This window comes from Theobroma cacao, chromosome 7 (assembly GCF_000208745.1).
Source record: "Theobroma cacao cultivar B97-61/B2 chromosome 7, Criollo_cocoa_genome_V2, whole genome shotgun sequence".
Classification (NCBI taxonomy): Eukaryota; Viridiplantae; Streptophyta; class Magnoliopsida; order Malvales; family Malvaceae; genus Theobroma; species Theobroma cacao.
The window spans coordinates 13,623,276-13,634,210 of record NC_030856.1 but is presented as its reverse complement, the minus strand read 5'-3'; the positions used below and the strand labels follow the sequence as shown (position 1 = coordinate 13,634,210).

The window sequence follows — 10,935 nt, the reverse complement described above, 5'->3', positions numbered from 1 at the left end:
TATATATATATATATATATATTATTTCTCTCTTGAATGTTCCACAAACTTCCTTCATGGTCGGCCACATCAAAATTTTGTTTTTTCTTCCTTCGCTTGTTGCTCCACATGGCCGCCCCTCCCCCCTTTAATTCACTAAGTAAAGAGTCTTTGACTCTTTTATTGACCACATGGGCTGCTACCCATGTTGGTCTTCTAATATTTTTTTTTATACACATACTATTATTATTTTACTCTATGTTAATTTTATTTTTCTCATTAATTTCCATTGCATATCCTTTAACTTTTATATGTTAAATTCGATCCTTTTAATACATCTAAAAATTTTAATTTTCATCTAACTTCCTATCTCGATGCGTGTACCACCGAAATATACAAATTGCACCTCAACGCGGTATTACCACAATATTTAAATATTTACTTATCCGCGTTGGTTCGACTTAACAAAACACGCGTATTTCACTTTTATCACTTATTTCTACAAAAATTCACTTGTATTTCTTCTCCCTCACTTGGATCAACCATATGATCTTTTTTCATGACTGATTTCGACATCCGGTTAAATATTAATATTTTAATATTATTTAATTAATAAAAATATTATTTTATTCTAAAAATTTTATCTTGTCTCCTTGATACCCAAAATACCTTATTATGCCTCACTTGACTTCCGAATCACCTTTTATCTCACAAATTCTCCTCCAATAAAATTATTATTATTTTATTATTATTTCTTCTTGTGCGGATCATTTTATCCTAAACTACTCCTTTCGTCTTTTATCACTTTTAAACATTTTAATTGACTTCAATTTGCATCTGATCAACTTTATTTATCACCATATCAAAGTATGGGGTATTTCAATATTAGTGTTGCTTTTTCTCATTTATGGAAGATTCCAGTTCTCCCTTTATATTTGTTTCATGAGGGAATTGGATTATTACTATGGTAAAAAACAAAAGGTGAAGTTGCCCAAGCCTAAGCTAATGCTGGTCATTATTGTAAAACATTTACAAGGGGTAACTATGGATTTAAGTAAAGTTTATCTTTATTTGGTTTCTTCATCTTTTACCTCTTTTTAGCATTTAACTTTACAACAATTTGTCTTGTTACAGATGCCATGTCTAGCTTGCAGCAAGCAATTAGGTACTTGAAGGCTTAGCAAGGTAGCTAGATATTACAAGGTATCATGTTTGTATATTAAGTTCTTTAATCCTCGTCTAATTTTGCCAATTGTGTTCTTATCAATGGTTGTGCTTTGAGTACTATTGTTGCTCTTACATCCCACCCTTCTCTTCGAAGCATTTAGTTTTCCTCAATGAAAATGGATTTTTATTAATCATTTAATGTAGGATACAACTCTGGCTCACGCCAAAATAGTATAATGAAACAGATGCAGTCGTAAATGGACTTGTTTAGCAATTGTCACCTAGCCAGTTACATCTCACCCTAACAATTATCTGTACATAAAGAATTTGACAGAGTATAGTTTAATGCAACATACAAAGCATGTCAAACATTAAAGAACTAACAGATCAGATTAAAAAAGTACACCAGATAGTGTTAGACTAGTTAGTGTTGATAATGGAAAATCTGCAACAGCAAAAAAAAAATGACCATATCCAAATAAGAGGATGATAATATAGTGACCAACAACCCAGTAATAGTATACCAGCTACCAGATCATTAGAGCAGCCAGATGCCAAATGCCATATCAGAGCAATGATCATTAGTTTCAAACTCAATAAGTATTTGTATGTTAATTGTTTTAGTTATTCATCATCATGGGTCTCTTTTTTATATGTTGGAAGTTCCTAAATTCTATGAATCTGAGTAGAACTTTAAGCCATCGGTTATTCTAAATAGGAAGTGGATTGCCTCTAGAGTGAATAAGTACTATTTTTGCTAATTAAATAGTAAGTGCATTGAGCTCTTGTATGTATTGTGAGGTCCTTGTATGGTGATTTTAAAGTTTATACATAAACATGTGTGCTTTTCTTATATGTGGGTGATTCCTAAATATTATGAGTCTGAATAGAACTTTAGGCTATTGATTTTTATGAAAAGGCTGCAAATTTCCTCTAGAACAACGAAAAACTATTTTTGCTGTAAAAGCATCAACAAGAGGTAAGTGTGGATTTAACTTTACTAAAGTTTTTCTTCAAAGGATTTCTTCAACTTTTTTCTCTTTGTGGGATTTAACTTTACTTTGTCTTTATACAAATGCTAAATCTTGCTTATAATAGGCAACAAACTTGTTTTGTGATACTAGAAGACTTAGTAAGCCGATTGGAATATTTTAAATTTTTTATACATTTAAAGTATATCTCATGCTTTATCTCAACATTATATGTGAAATCAGGGTGCAGATTAGAGGAATGCATACTCTAATACGAGATTAGGAGAGCTCTAAGCATCATTTTATCTATTATTCAGATTGGCTTCTTTATCTGGTACCTTCTACTTTATAGCTTATGCATAAATTGTGTGTGTGTGTGTTTGTTTAAAATTGAAATATAGCTAATTTTATGGCTTTTAGCTTAGGTGGTGGAGCATGGTCCTAAACATATTCCAATCACTAAAAAGCAAGTAGTTACACCTGTAAGTACATTTAATTAAATGTTAGTGTTGTTATGAAAGATTCCAATTCTCCCTTTGTATTTGTTTAACAAGGGAATTATATTATTTCTATAGTCAGAAAGGAAAGGTGAAGCTACCCAAGCCTAAACTGATGTTGATCATTGTTGTAAAAAATTTACAAAGGGGTAAGTGCGAATTTAACTTGTCTAAATTCTGTCTTTATTGGTTTTTAACATCTTTTGCCTTGTTTTAGGATTTAACTTTACAACATTTTGTCTTGATACAGATGCTACATCTTGTTTGCAGCAGGTAGTTAGATACTTGAAGGCTTAGTAAAGCAGCTAGATATTACAAGGTATTGTGTTTGTAAATTAATTTCTTTGATCTTCATCTAATTTTGCTAATTGTGTTCTTATAGACAGTGGTGCTTTTAGTGCTACCGATGGCTTCATTCCCCACCCCTCACTTGTAAGCAGTTGTATGGTGATATTATTAGTTATTCATCAACATGGGTGTCCTTTTATATGTAGGAAGTTCCTAAATTCTGTGACTTTGAATAGACCTTTACGCCACTGATTACTATAGAAAGGCAATAAATTTCCTCTGGAGTGAAAAAGTACTACTTTTGATAGCTAAGCAATAAGTGCTCTCAACTCTTATATATATTGTGAGGTCCTTGTATTGTGATTTTAGAGTTTATTCATGAGCATGCATACCTTTCTTATATGTGGGTGATTCTTAAATATTATTTGTCTGAACATAACTTTGGGTTGCAAATTTCCTTTGAAATGAAGTACTACTTTTGTTGTAAAAGCATCAACATGTGTTAAGTGTGGATTTTACTTTACTAAAATTTGTCTTCAAAGGGTTTCTTCAATTATTTTCCTCTTTTGGGGATTTAACTTTACTATACTTTGTGTCTATATAGATGCCAAATCTTGCGTACAACAGGCAACAAACATGTTTTGTGATACAAAAAGGCTTAGTAAGCTAGTTAGAATATTTCAAATTTTATGATACATTTAAGGTATATCTCATGCTTATCTCAACAGTACATGTAAAACTCATGCTACAGATTGGAGGAATGCATACTCTGATTTGAGAATTGTGTTTTTGTTTTTTCAATGTGAAATATAGCTGATTTTGTTGCTTTTAACTTAGGCGGTGGAACATGGTCCTGAACATATTATGTTCATTAAGAAGTAAGTAGTGACACTTACAAGTACATTTAATTAAATATTAATGTTGTTTTTTATCATTTATGGAAGATTCCAATTCTCCCTTAATATTTGTTTCATGAGGGAATTAGACTATTGCTATAGTTAGAAAAGGAAGGTGAATCTGCCCAAGTCTCGGCTAATGCTTGTCATTGTTGTAAAACATTTATAAAGGGTAAATGCATATTTAACTAAAGTTTGTCTTTATTTGGTTTCTTCATATTTTAGGATTTAACTTTACAGCATTTTGTGCCTTTACAGATGTCATACCTTACTTGCAACAAGTAGCTAGATACTTGAAGGCTTAGCAAGGCAACTAAATATTACAAGGTATCGTGTTTGTATATTAATTTCTTTGATCTTCATCTTATATTGCCAATTGTGTTCTTATCTATGGTTATGCTTTTAGTATTATTGTTGCTCTCACATCTCACCCCTTTCTTCTAAGCATTTTCTTCCTCGATAAAAATAGAGTTTTATTAATTATCCAAAGTGGGATAAAACTCCGTTTCAGGCCAGAACAATATAGTAAAATATGGACAGTTTCAAATGGACTTGTTCAGCAACTATCAATTGGCTAATTACATCACACCCTAACAACTGGCCGTACAAGAGAGTTTGATTGAGTATAGTTTAATGAAACATACAGAGCATGTTTAACACTACATAACAGACATATAAGATCCAAAGTGTACACCAAACAGTGTTAGAACATTCAATGTCCATAATGGAAATTCTGTACCAAGAAAGAAAGTTGACCGTACCAAGAAAAAATTGTAACAACAAAGAAAGATGACCATATCTAGCGAAAAGAAGGATAATTTAGAGACCAGCAGCCCAGTAACAGTAATCCAGCAACCAGACCATTAAAGCAGCCATCAGCAAGATGCCATATTAGAGAAATGATTATCAGTTTCAACATCAATAAGCATTTCTTTGATATGTTTTTAGTTATTCATCAACATGGGTGTCTTTTTTATATGTAAAAAGTTCCTAAATTGTATGAGTTGAGCAGAGCTTTAGGCCATCGATTACTATAAAAAAGTAGTGGATTACCTTTAGGGTGGATAAGTATTACTTCTACTAACTAAACAGTAAGTGCATTCAGCTCTTATGTATATATTGTAAGGGCTTTTTTGGTGATTTTAGAGTTTATTTGTGAACATGTGTGCTTATCTTATATGTAGGTGATTCCTAAATGTTACGAATTTGAACAAAACTTTAGGTTATTGATTATTATGGAAAGGCTGCAAATTTCATCTAGAATGAAGTATTGTTTTTGCTATAAAAGCATCAACAAAAGGTAAGTGTGGATTTAACTCTACTAAAATTTGTCTTCGAAGGGCTTCTTCAACTTTTTCCTCCTTGTTGGATTTAACTTTACTCTATACAGATGCCAAATCTTACTTACAACAGGCAACAAAAATGTTTTGTGATACTATAAGACTTAGAAAACCGGTTAGAATATTTTAAATTTTTCTATACATCTAAGGTATATCTCATGCTTTATGTCAATGTTATATGTGAGACTCATGGTGCAAATTAAAGGAATGCATACTCTAATTCGTGTTGAGAGATTTCTAAGCATGATGTTGTCTATTATTCAAATTGGCTTCTTTATTTGGTACTTTGTGTTCTATAACTTATGCATAAATTATGTGTGGGTGTGTTTTAAAATTTGGAATATTGCTGATTTTGTTACTTTTAACTTAAGTGGTGGAGCATGCTCTTGAACATATTTCATTCACTAAAAAACCAGTAATTACACCTACAAGTACATTTAATTAAAAGTTAGTGTTGCTTTTTCTCAATTATGAAAGATTTTAGTTCTCCCTTTATAATTGTTTAATGAAGGAATTGGATTATTTCTATGGTTAGATAGGGAAGGTGAAGCAGCCCAAGCCTAGACTAATGTTGGTCATTATTGTTAAACATTTACAAGGGTAAGTGTGGATTTAACTTTACTAAAGTCTGTCTCTTTGGGGTTTCTTCATCTTTTACCTCATTTTAGGATTTAACTTTACAGTATTTTGTCTCAATATAGATGCTGTATCTTGTTTGCAATAGACAGTTAGATACTTGAAGGCTTAGCAAAGCAACTAGATATTACAAGGTGTTGTGTTTGTATATTAATTTCTTTGGTCCTCATCTAATGCTGCTATTTGTGTTCTTATAGATGGTGGTGCTTTAGTACCGCTGCTGCCTTTACATCCCACCCCTTCTTGTAAACATTTCTATGGTGATGTTATTAGTTATTCATCAACATCACAGTCTTTTTTATATGCAGGAAGTTCCTAAATTGTGTTGCTTTGAACAGAGCTTTAGGCCACTGATTACTGTGGAAAGGCAGTGGGTTTCCTTTGGAGTGAATAAGTACTACTTCTGCTAATTAAACAATAAGCACACTCAGCTTTTGTATATATTGTGAAGTCCTTATATGGTGATTTTAGAGTTTATTCATGAATAAGCGTCCCTTTCTTATATGCAAGTGATTCATAAATATTATGAGTATGAACAGAACTTTAGCTATTAATTATTATGGAAAGGTTGCAAATTTCTTCTAGAATGAAGAAGTACTACTTTTGCTGTAAAAGCATCAACAAAGGTAAGTGTGGGTTTTACTTTACTAAAGTTTGTCTTCAAAGGGCTTCTTCACCTTTTTCCTTTTTGTGGGATTTAACTTTACTATACTTTGTCTCTTTACAGATGCCAAATCTTGCTTACAACAAGCAACGAACATTTTTTGTGACACCAGATGGCTAAGTAAGCCAATTAAAATATTTCAAATTGTGGTACATTTAAGGTATATTTGATACTTTATCCAAACATTTTATGTGAAACCCATGTTGCAGATTAGAGGAATGCATACTTTGATACGAGAATGGGAGATTTATAAGCATGATTTTGTTTATTATTCAGATTGGCTTTTATGCCTAGTACCTTTTGCTCTATAGCTTATGCATAAATTGTGTTTTCTTTTTAATTGTGAAATATAGTTGATTTTGTTGCTTTTAACTTAAGTGGTAGAGCATGGTTTTGAACATATTCTATTCAGCAAGAAGCAAGTATTTACACCTGCAAGCATGTTTAATTAAATATTAGTGTTCCTTTTTATCATTTATGGAAGCTTCCAGTTCTCCCTTTATATTTAGTTCTGGAGGGAATTGGATTATTAATATGGTCAGAAAGGGAAAGTGAAGCTGCCTAAGTCTAGGCTGTTGCTGGTCATTGCTGTAAAACATTTGCAAGGGGTAAGTGTGGATTTAATTTTACTAAAGTCTACTTTTGTAGTGTTTCTTCATCTTTTGTCTTGTTTTATGATTTAACTTTAGAGCATTTTGTCTCGATACAAACACCATATCTTGTTTGCAGCAGGTAGTTAGATACTTGAAAGCTTAGCAAGGGAGTTAGATAGTGCAAGGTATTGTATTTGTATATTAATTTCTTTGTATATTAGGCACTCATGTTGGATATTCATTGGACTAACGGTCCACATTTACAATTTAATAAAGTCTATTTTCATGGATAATCATTGATTCATGCAGATTTTTTTTGTTACAAATAAAAAGAAATTGAAAGAATTAAATAATTGAAAAAAAGACAATCAGCCCAAAATGTATTTATTTCATAAGTCAAATTGGATATTTAATTATTGGAATAATTGTTAGAGACTCAAATGGTGGATATACGAGAATGATAATTTATAAGTTGTTCCATATCTCCATGAATTTAGGAACTTCTACTCGCATTGTATTATTTGGTTCACGTTGTTCATGTTGAGGTGATTGAGAAGTTCGATTCTATATTAACATCATGTGGATTGTTTCATGGATTATTTATCAAGATATTAAGTTTTGTCTAAGTCAACTGTTGATTGATTTCTTCGACTTTAGAGGGTGATGCTGATAGTGCTCTCGACAAACTTTGGCAGAAAAAGAAAGTTGAAGTTTGATTTTGGTCATTTTGACTTTAAATTATTTTAATTTAAAGATATTTTGAACTTTGAATGAATTGTATTTAACTAATTAAATATGTTTTAATCAATTTTAATAAATCAAGTTTTGCATTTGATTTACATCGAATTAGTTTTACTACGGCCCACTAAATATTAAGTTTAGATTTCTTATTACAAATTTTAACTTTTGTATCTTAGAAACACTTATTTGTATAATCTTGAGTTTTAATCTTAATTTAATTTTAGCAAAATCGAGAATAAAAACGAATATTAAACAAGATTATGTTGCACATTTGAAATAATTTGGTTATGTTAGGAGACTTTATATCATTTTTTTTTCAATTAATATCTACTAATTATCATTTAATTACAAAATATCACATAGAAAATTTAAAATATATATTTTTAAAGTATTATTATTTATATTTTAGGATTTTCAATTTTTAAATTTACTTATTAATGAGTTGTAATATCTAATTCAATAATAGTATATAGAATCTATACAGTAACCATATATCAAATATAATTTTTATAATTTATAATTTTGTAATTTGTAAACTACTAAATATATCAATTTAAATTTAAAAATAGACTTTTGAATTTGCACACTTGGCTCTAACTTTAGCCCAATGGGGTGAGCCATAAATCGAGCCTAGAATACCAGTCGGACGGCAGCATTTTATTCTTAATAAAACTCATCAGTTTATTTTCCATATATAAACTCTAAATAACATCAGAGCCTTAAACCTGACCAAGCGGCTGCCCTTTTCCTCTTCTAGGTACCCCCTCTCTCCCTTTCTCGATTTCAAATTCAATTTTTAGGATTCTAAATTGATCTCAATTTCGTATTATTTGAGTAAACTTGCCAATTCCTAGAAAACCATACAATAGATAACCACGTTTTCAAGCTTAGAGTAATATTCTTTTTCCCAGTTGAATACAATAAGATCATTTATTATCTCTTCATCCTTCTTAGGATCCATGGCAAAAGAATAAAAGCTTCTAGGATGTTCTAATCATGTTTAGTCCCAGAAACCATCATCATAATTCATATAAAGCTCTCATTGCCTCATCTTTTTATTTATGGCTTTGCTTTCTTGCAAGACATGATTCAAATATCGCTCGATGATGATGTCCCGATCTTTCGGTGAAAAACGAAAGCGTAATAATTCTTATTATCAAGAGGATGACTATATATTATCTTCTTCTCAAGGGATGTTTCCCTTTGTACCATGTAATTTTGACACCTTCAAACTTATCGTCAATATTCTCGTAGTTGTCTAAAAATAGAAAATGCACATTTTTCCTAAAAGATTCTACTCTCAACTTAGAAAATAGAAATGATGTTTTTTCGAGTTAATTACTTCAAATGATGTCATGCTCAACGTATCAATTTTCAGAAGAAATGGTTAAATATTTGTATAAATTAATTTAGTTCTTTTCAAAAGAAAAATTGTGACTATTTTCCTTTTCATTTCTAAGTGTAAAGGATTTATTGTGAAATGAGAGATGAAGTGTTCCAAATAAGTAAAAAGATCTATTAGAGGTAGTGGAGAGAAAGATTAATATAGTTTCTAATATACCAAGTGTTATGGTTGGTGAAAGTGAAAAAGTGAATGGCAGAGTAAGGTTGAGAATAGGTAAAGAATAGGCACACAATAAACTAACAATATTATCAAAGAAGAAGAGCAAGATTGTGACTAAGGTGGAGAAAGACTAATTAATAGAGAATTAAGGAAAGCATATTTAGAGTAATAAGCTAAGAGTAAAAATATGTTTGCACTAGTTCAAGAAATCTTATTCCACTTAAAATGAATGGTCAAAGCTCTATATATAGAGAGCTAGAAGAAGCAGTTACTCAAAAACTTTCCACAACATCCCAAAGTGAAAATAACTCATGCACCTATCATTTGCTTTTAGTTACTTCAAATGCCATTTGTGTGAAAGCAATTCATGAAACCTATCATTTTTTTTAATTACTTCTAATGCCATTTACGTGAAGTAGTTGTTCCACTTGTTCAAGACTATACAAACACTTTGATACATTATTCATTGATTCAACATCAAAGTCAAAGTTGCAAAAATGCACATTTCCATAATAAAGTACATGATGTTGTTTTTATAAGATAATCTGTAATCTTGTATATATTCATTTTCTTTAGCATGAGGTTACTCTTACAACAATTAATTTTTACGTATTTAAATTAATAAATTAAAGTTAACTAATCATAACAAAATAAATTAAAATTTAAAATAAGTAAGAAATTTTAGTAAGTATTATATTAATTATAAGTAAATTTTAGGTATAATTATATACTAGTACATCGTAACAAAAAACAAAGGGGTAGAAAGGAAATAAAACTAAAAATCGTTATTTAATAATTATAGAACTGAAAATAAACTATAAAAAATCAAGTTGCTTGTGAAGTCTCAACCTTCCCAACATAAAATCTAGACATGTAAGGCTCAAATTCCTATGAGGTCTGGGTAATTGTGATGCTACTTGTATTATTATTTCCTTGTCACATGCTTCCCTAGGTATTATTGGTGAATAATATAGCATTTGTTTTCAAATTAGAAGCAGAGATTTATTAAGAAAAATACTAAAAGAATGGAATATTCTCTCTATTTATATATGTATTGAGGTGTGATCATTAATTTTCCCTGGCCTGAATTCAACTTATACGACTAAATTGTATTGATTAAATTGTTAGAAAATGGACAAATAAGAAATATTAATAGAGGCAAGTAGGAAACCCCGAAACAAAACGTTTTCAATTATATGCCACCATGCCTATGTTTGATGATAGTATTATCATTTTTAAAAGCAGGCACTCATGTTGGATATTCATTGGACTAACGGTCCACATTTACAATTTAATGAAATCTATTTTCATAGATAATCATTGATTCATACAGATTTTTTTTGTTACAATAAAAAGAAATTGAAAGAATGAAATCATTTAAAAAAAAAGACAATCAGGCCAAAATGTATTTATTCCATAGGTCAAATCAGATATTTAATTATTGAAATAATTATTGGAGACTCAAATGGTGGATATGTGAGAATGATAATTTATATGCTATTCTATATCTCCATGAATCTATAAACTTTTGCTTGTATTCTATTATTTGGTCTACGTTGTTCATTTTGAGGTAAAAGAGAAGTTCGATTCTATATTAACA

General features: G+C 30.3%; 1 pseudogene; it reads left to right on the top strand.

Moving 5' to 3' along the window:
- LOC108662966 overlaps window positions 1–7,746 on the top strand; it is a 36,056-nt pseudogene extending 28,310 nt beyond the window's left edge.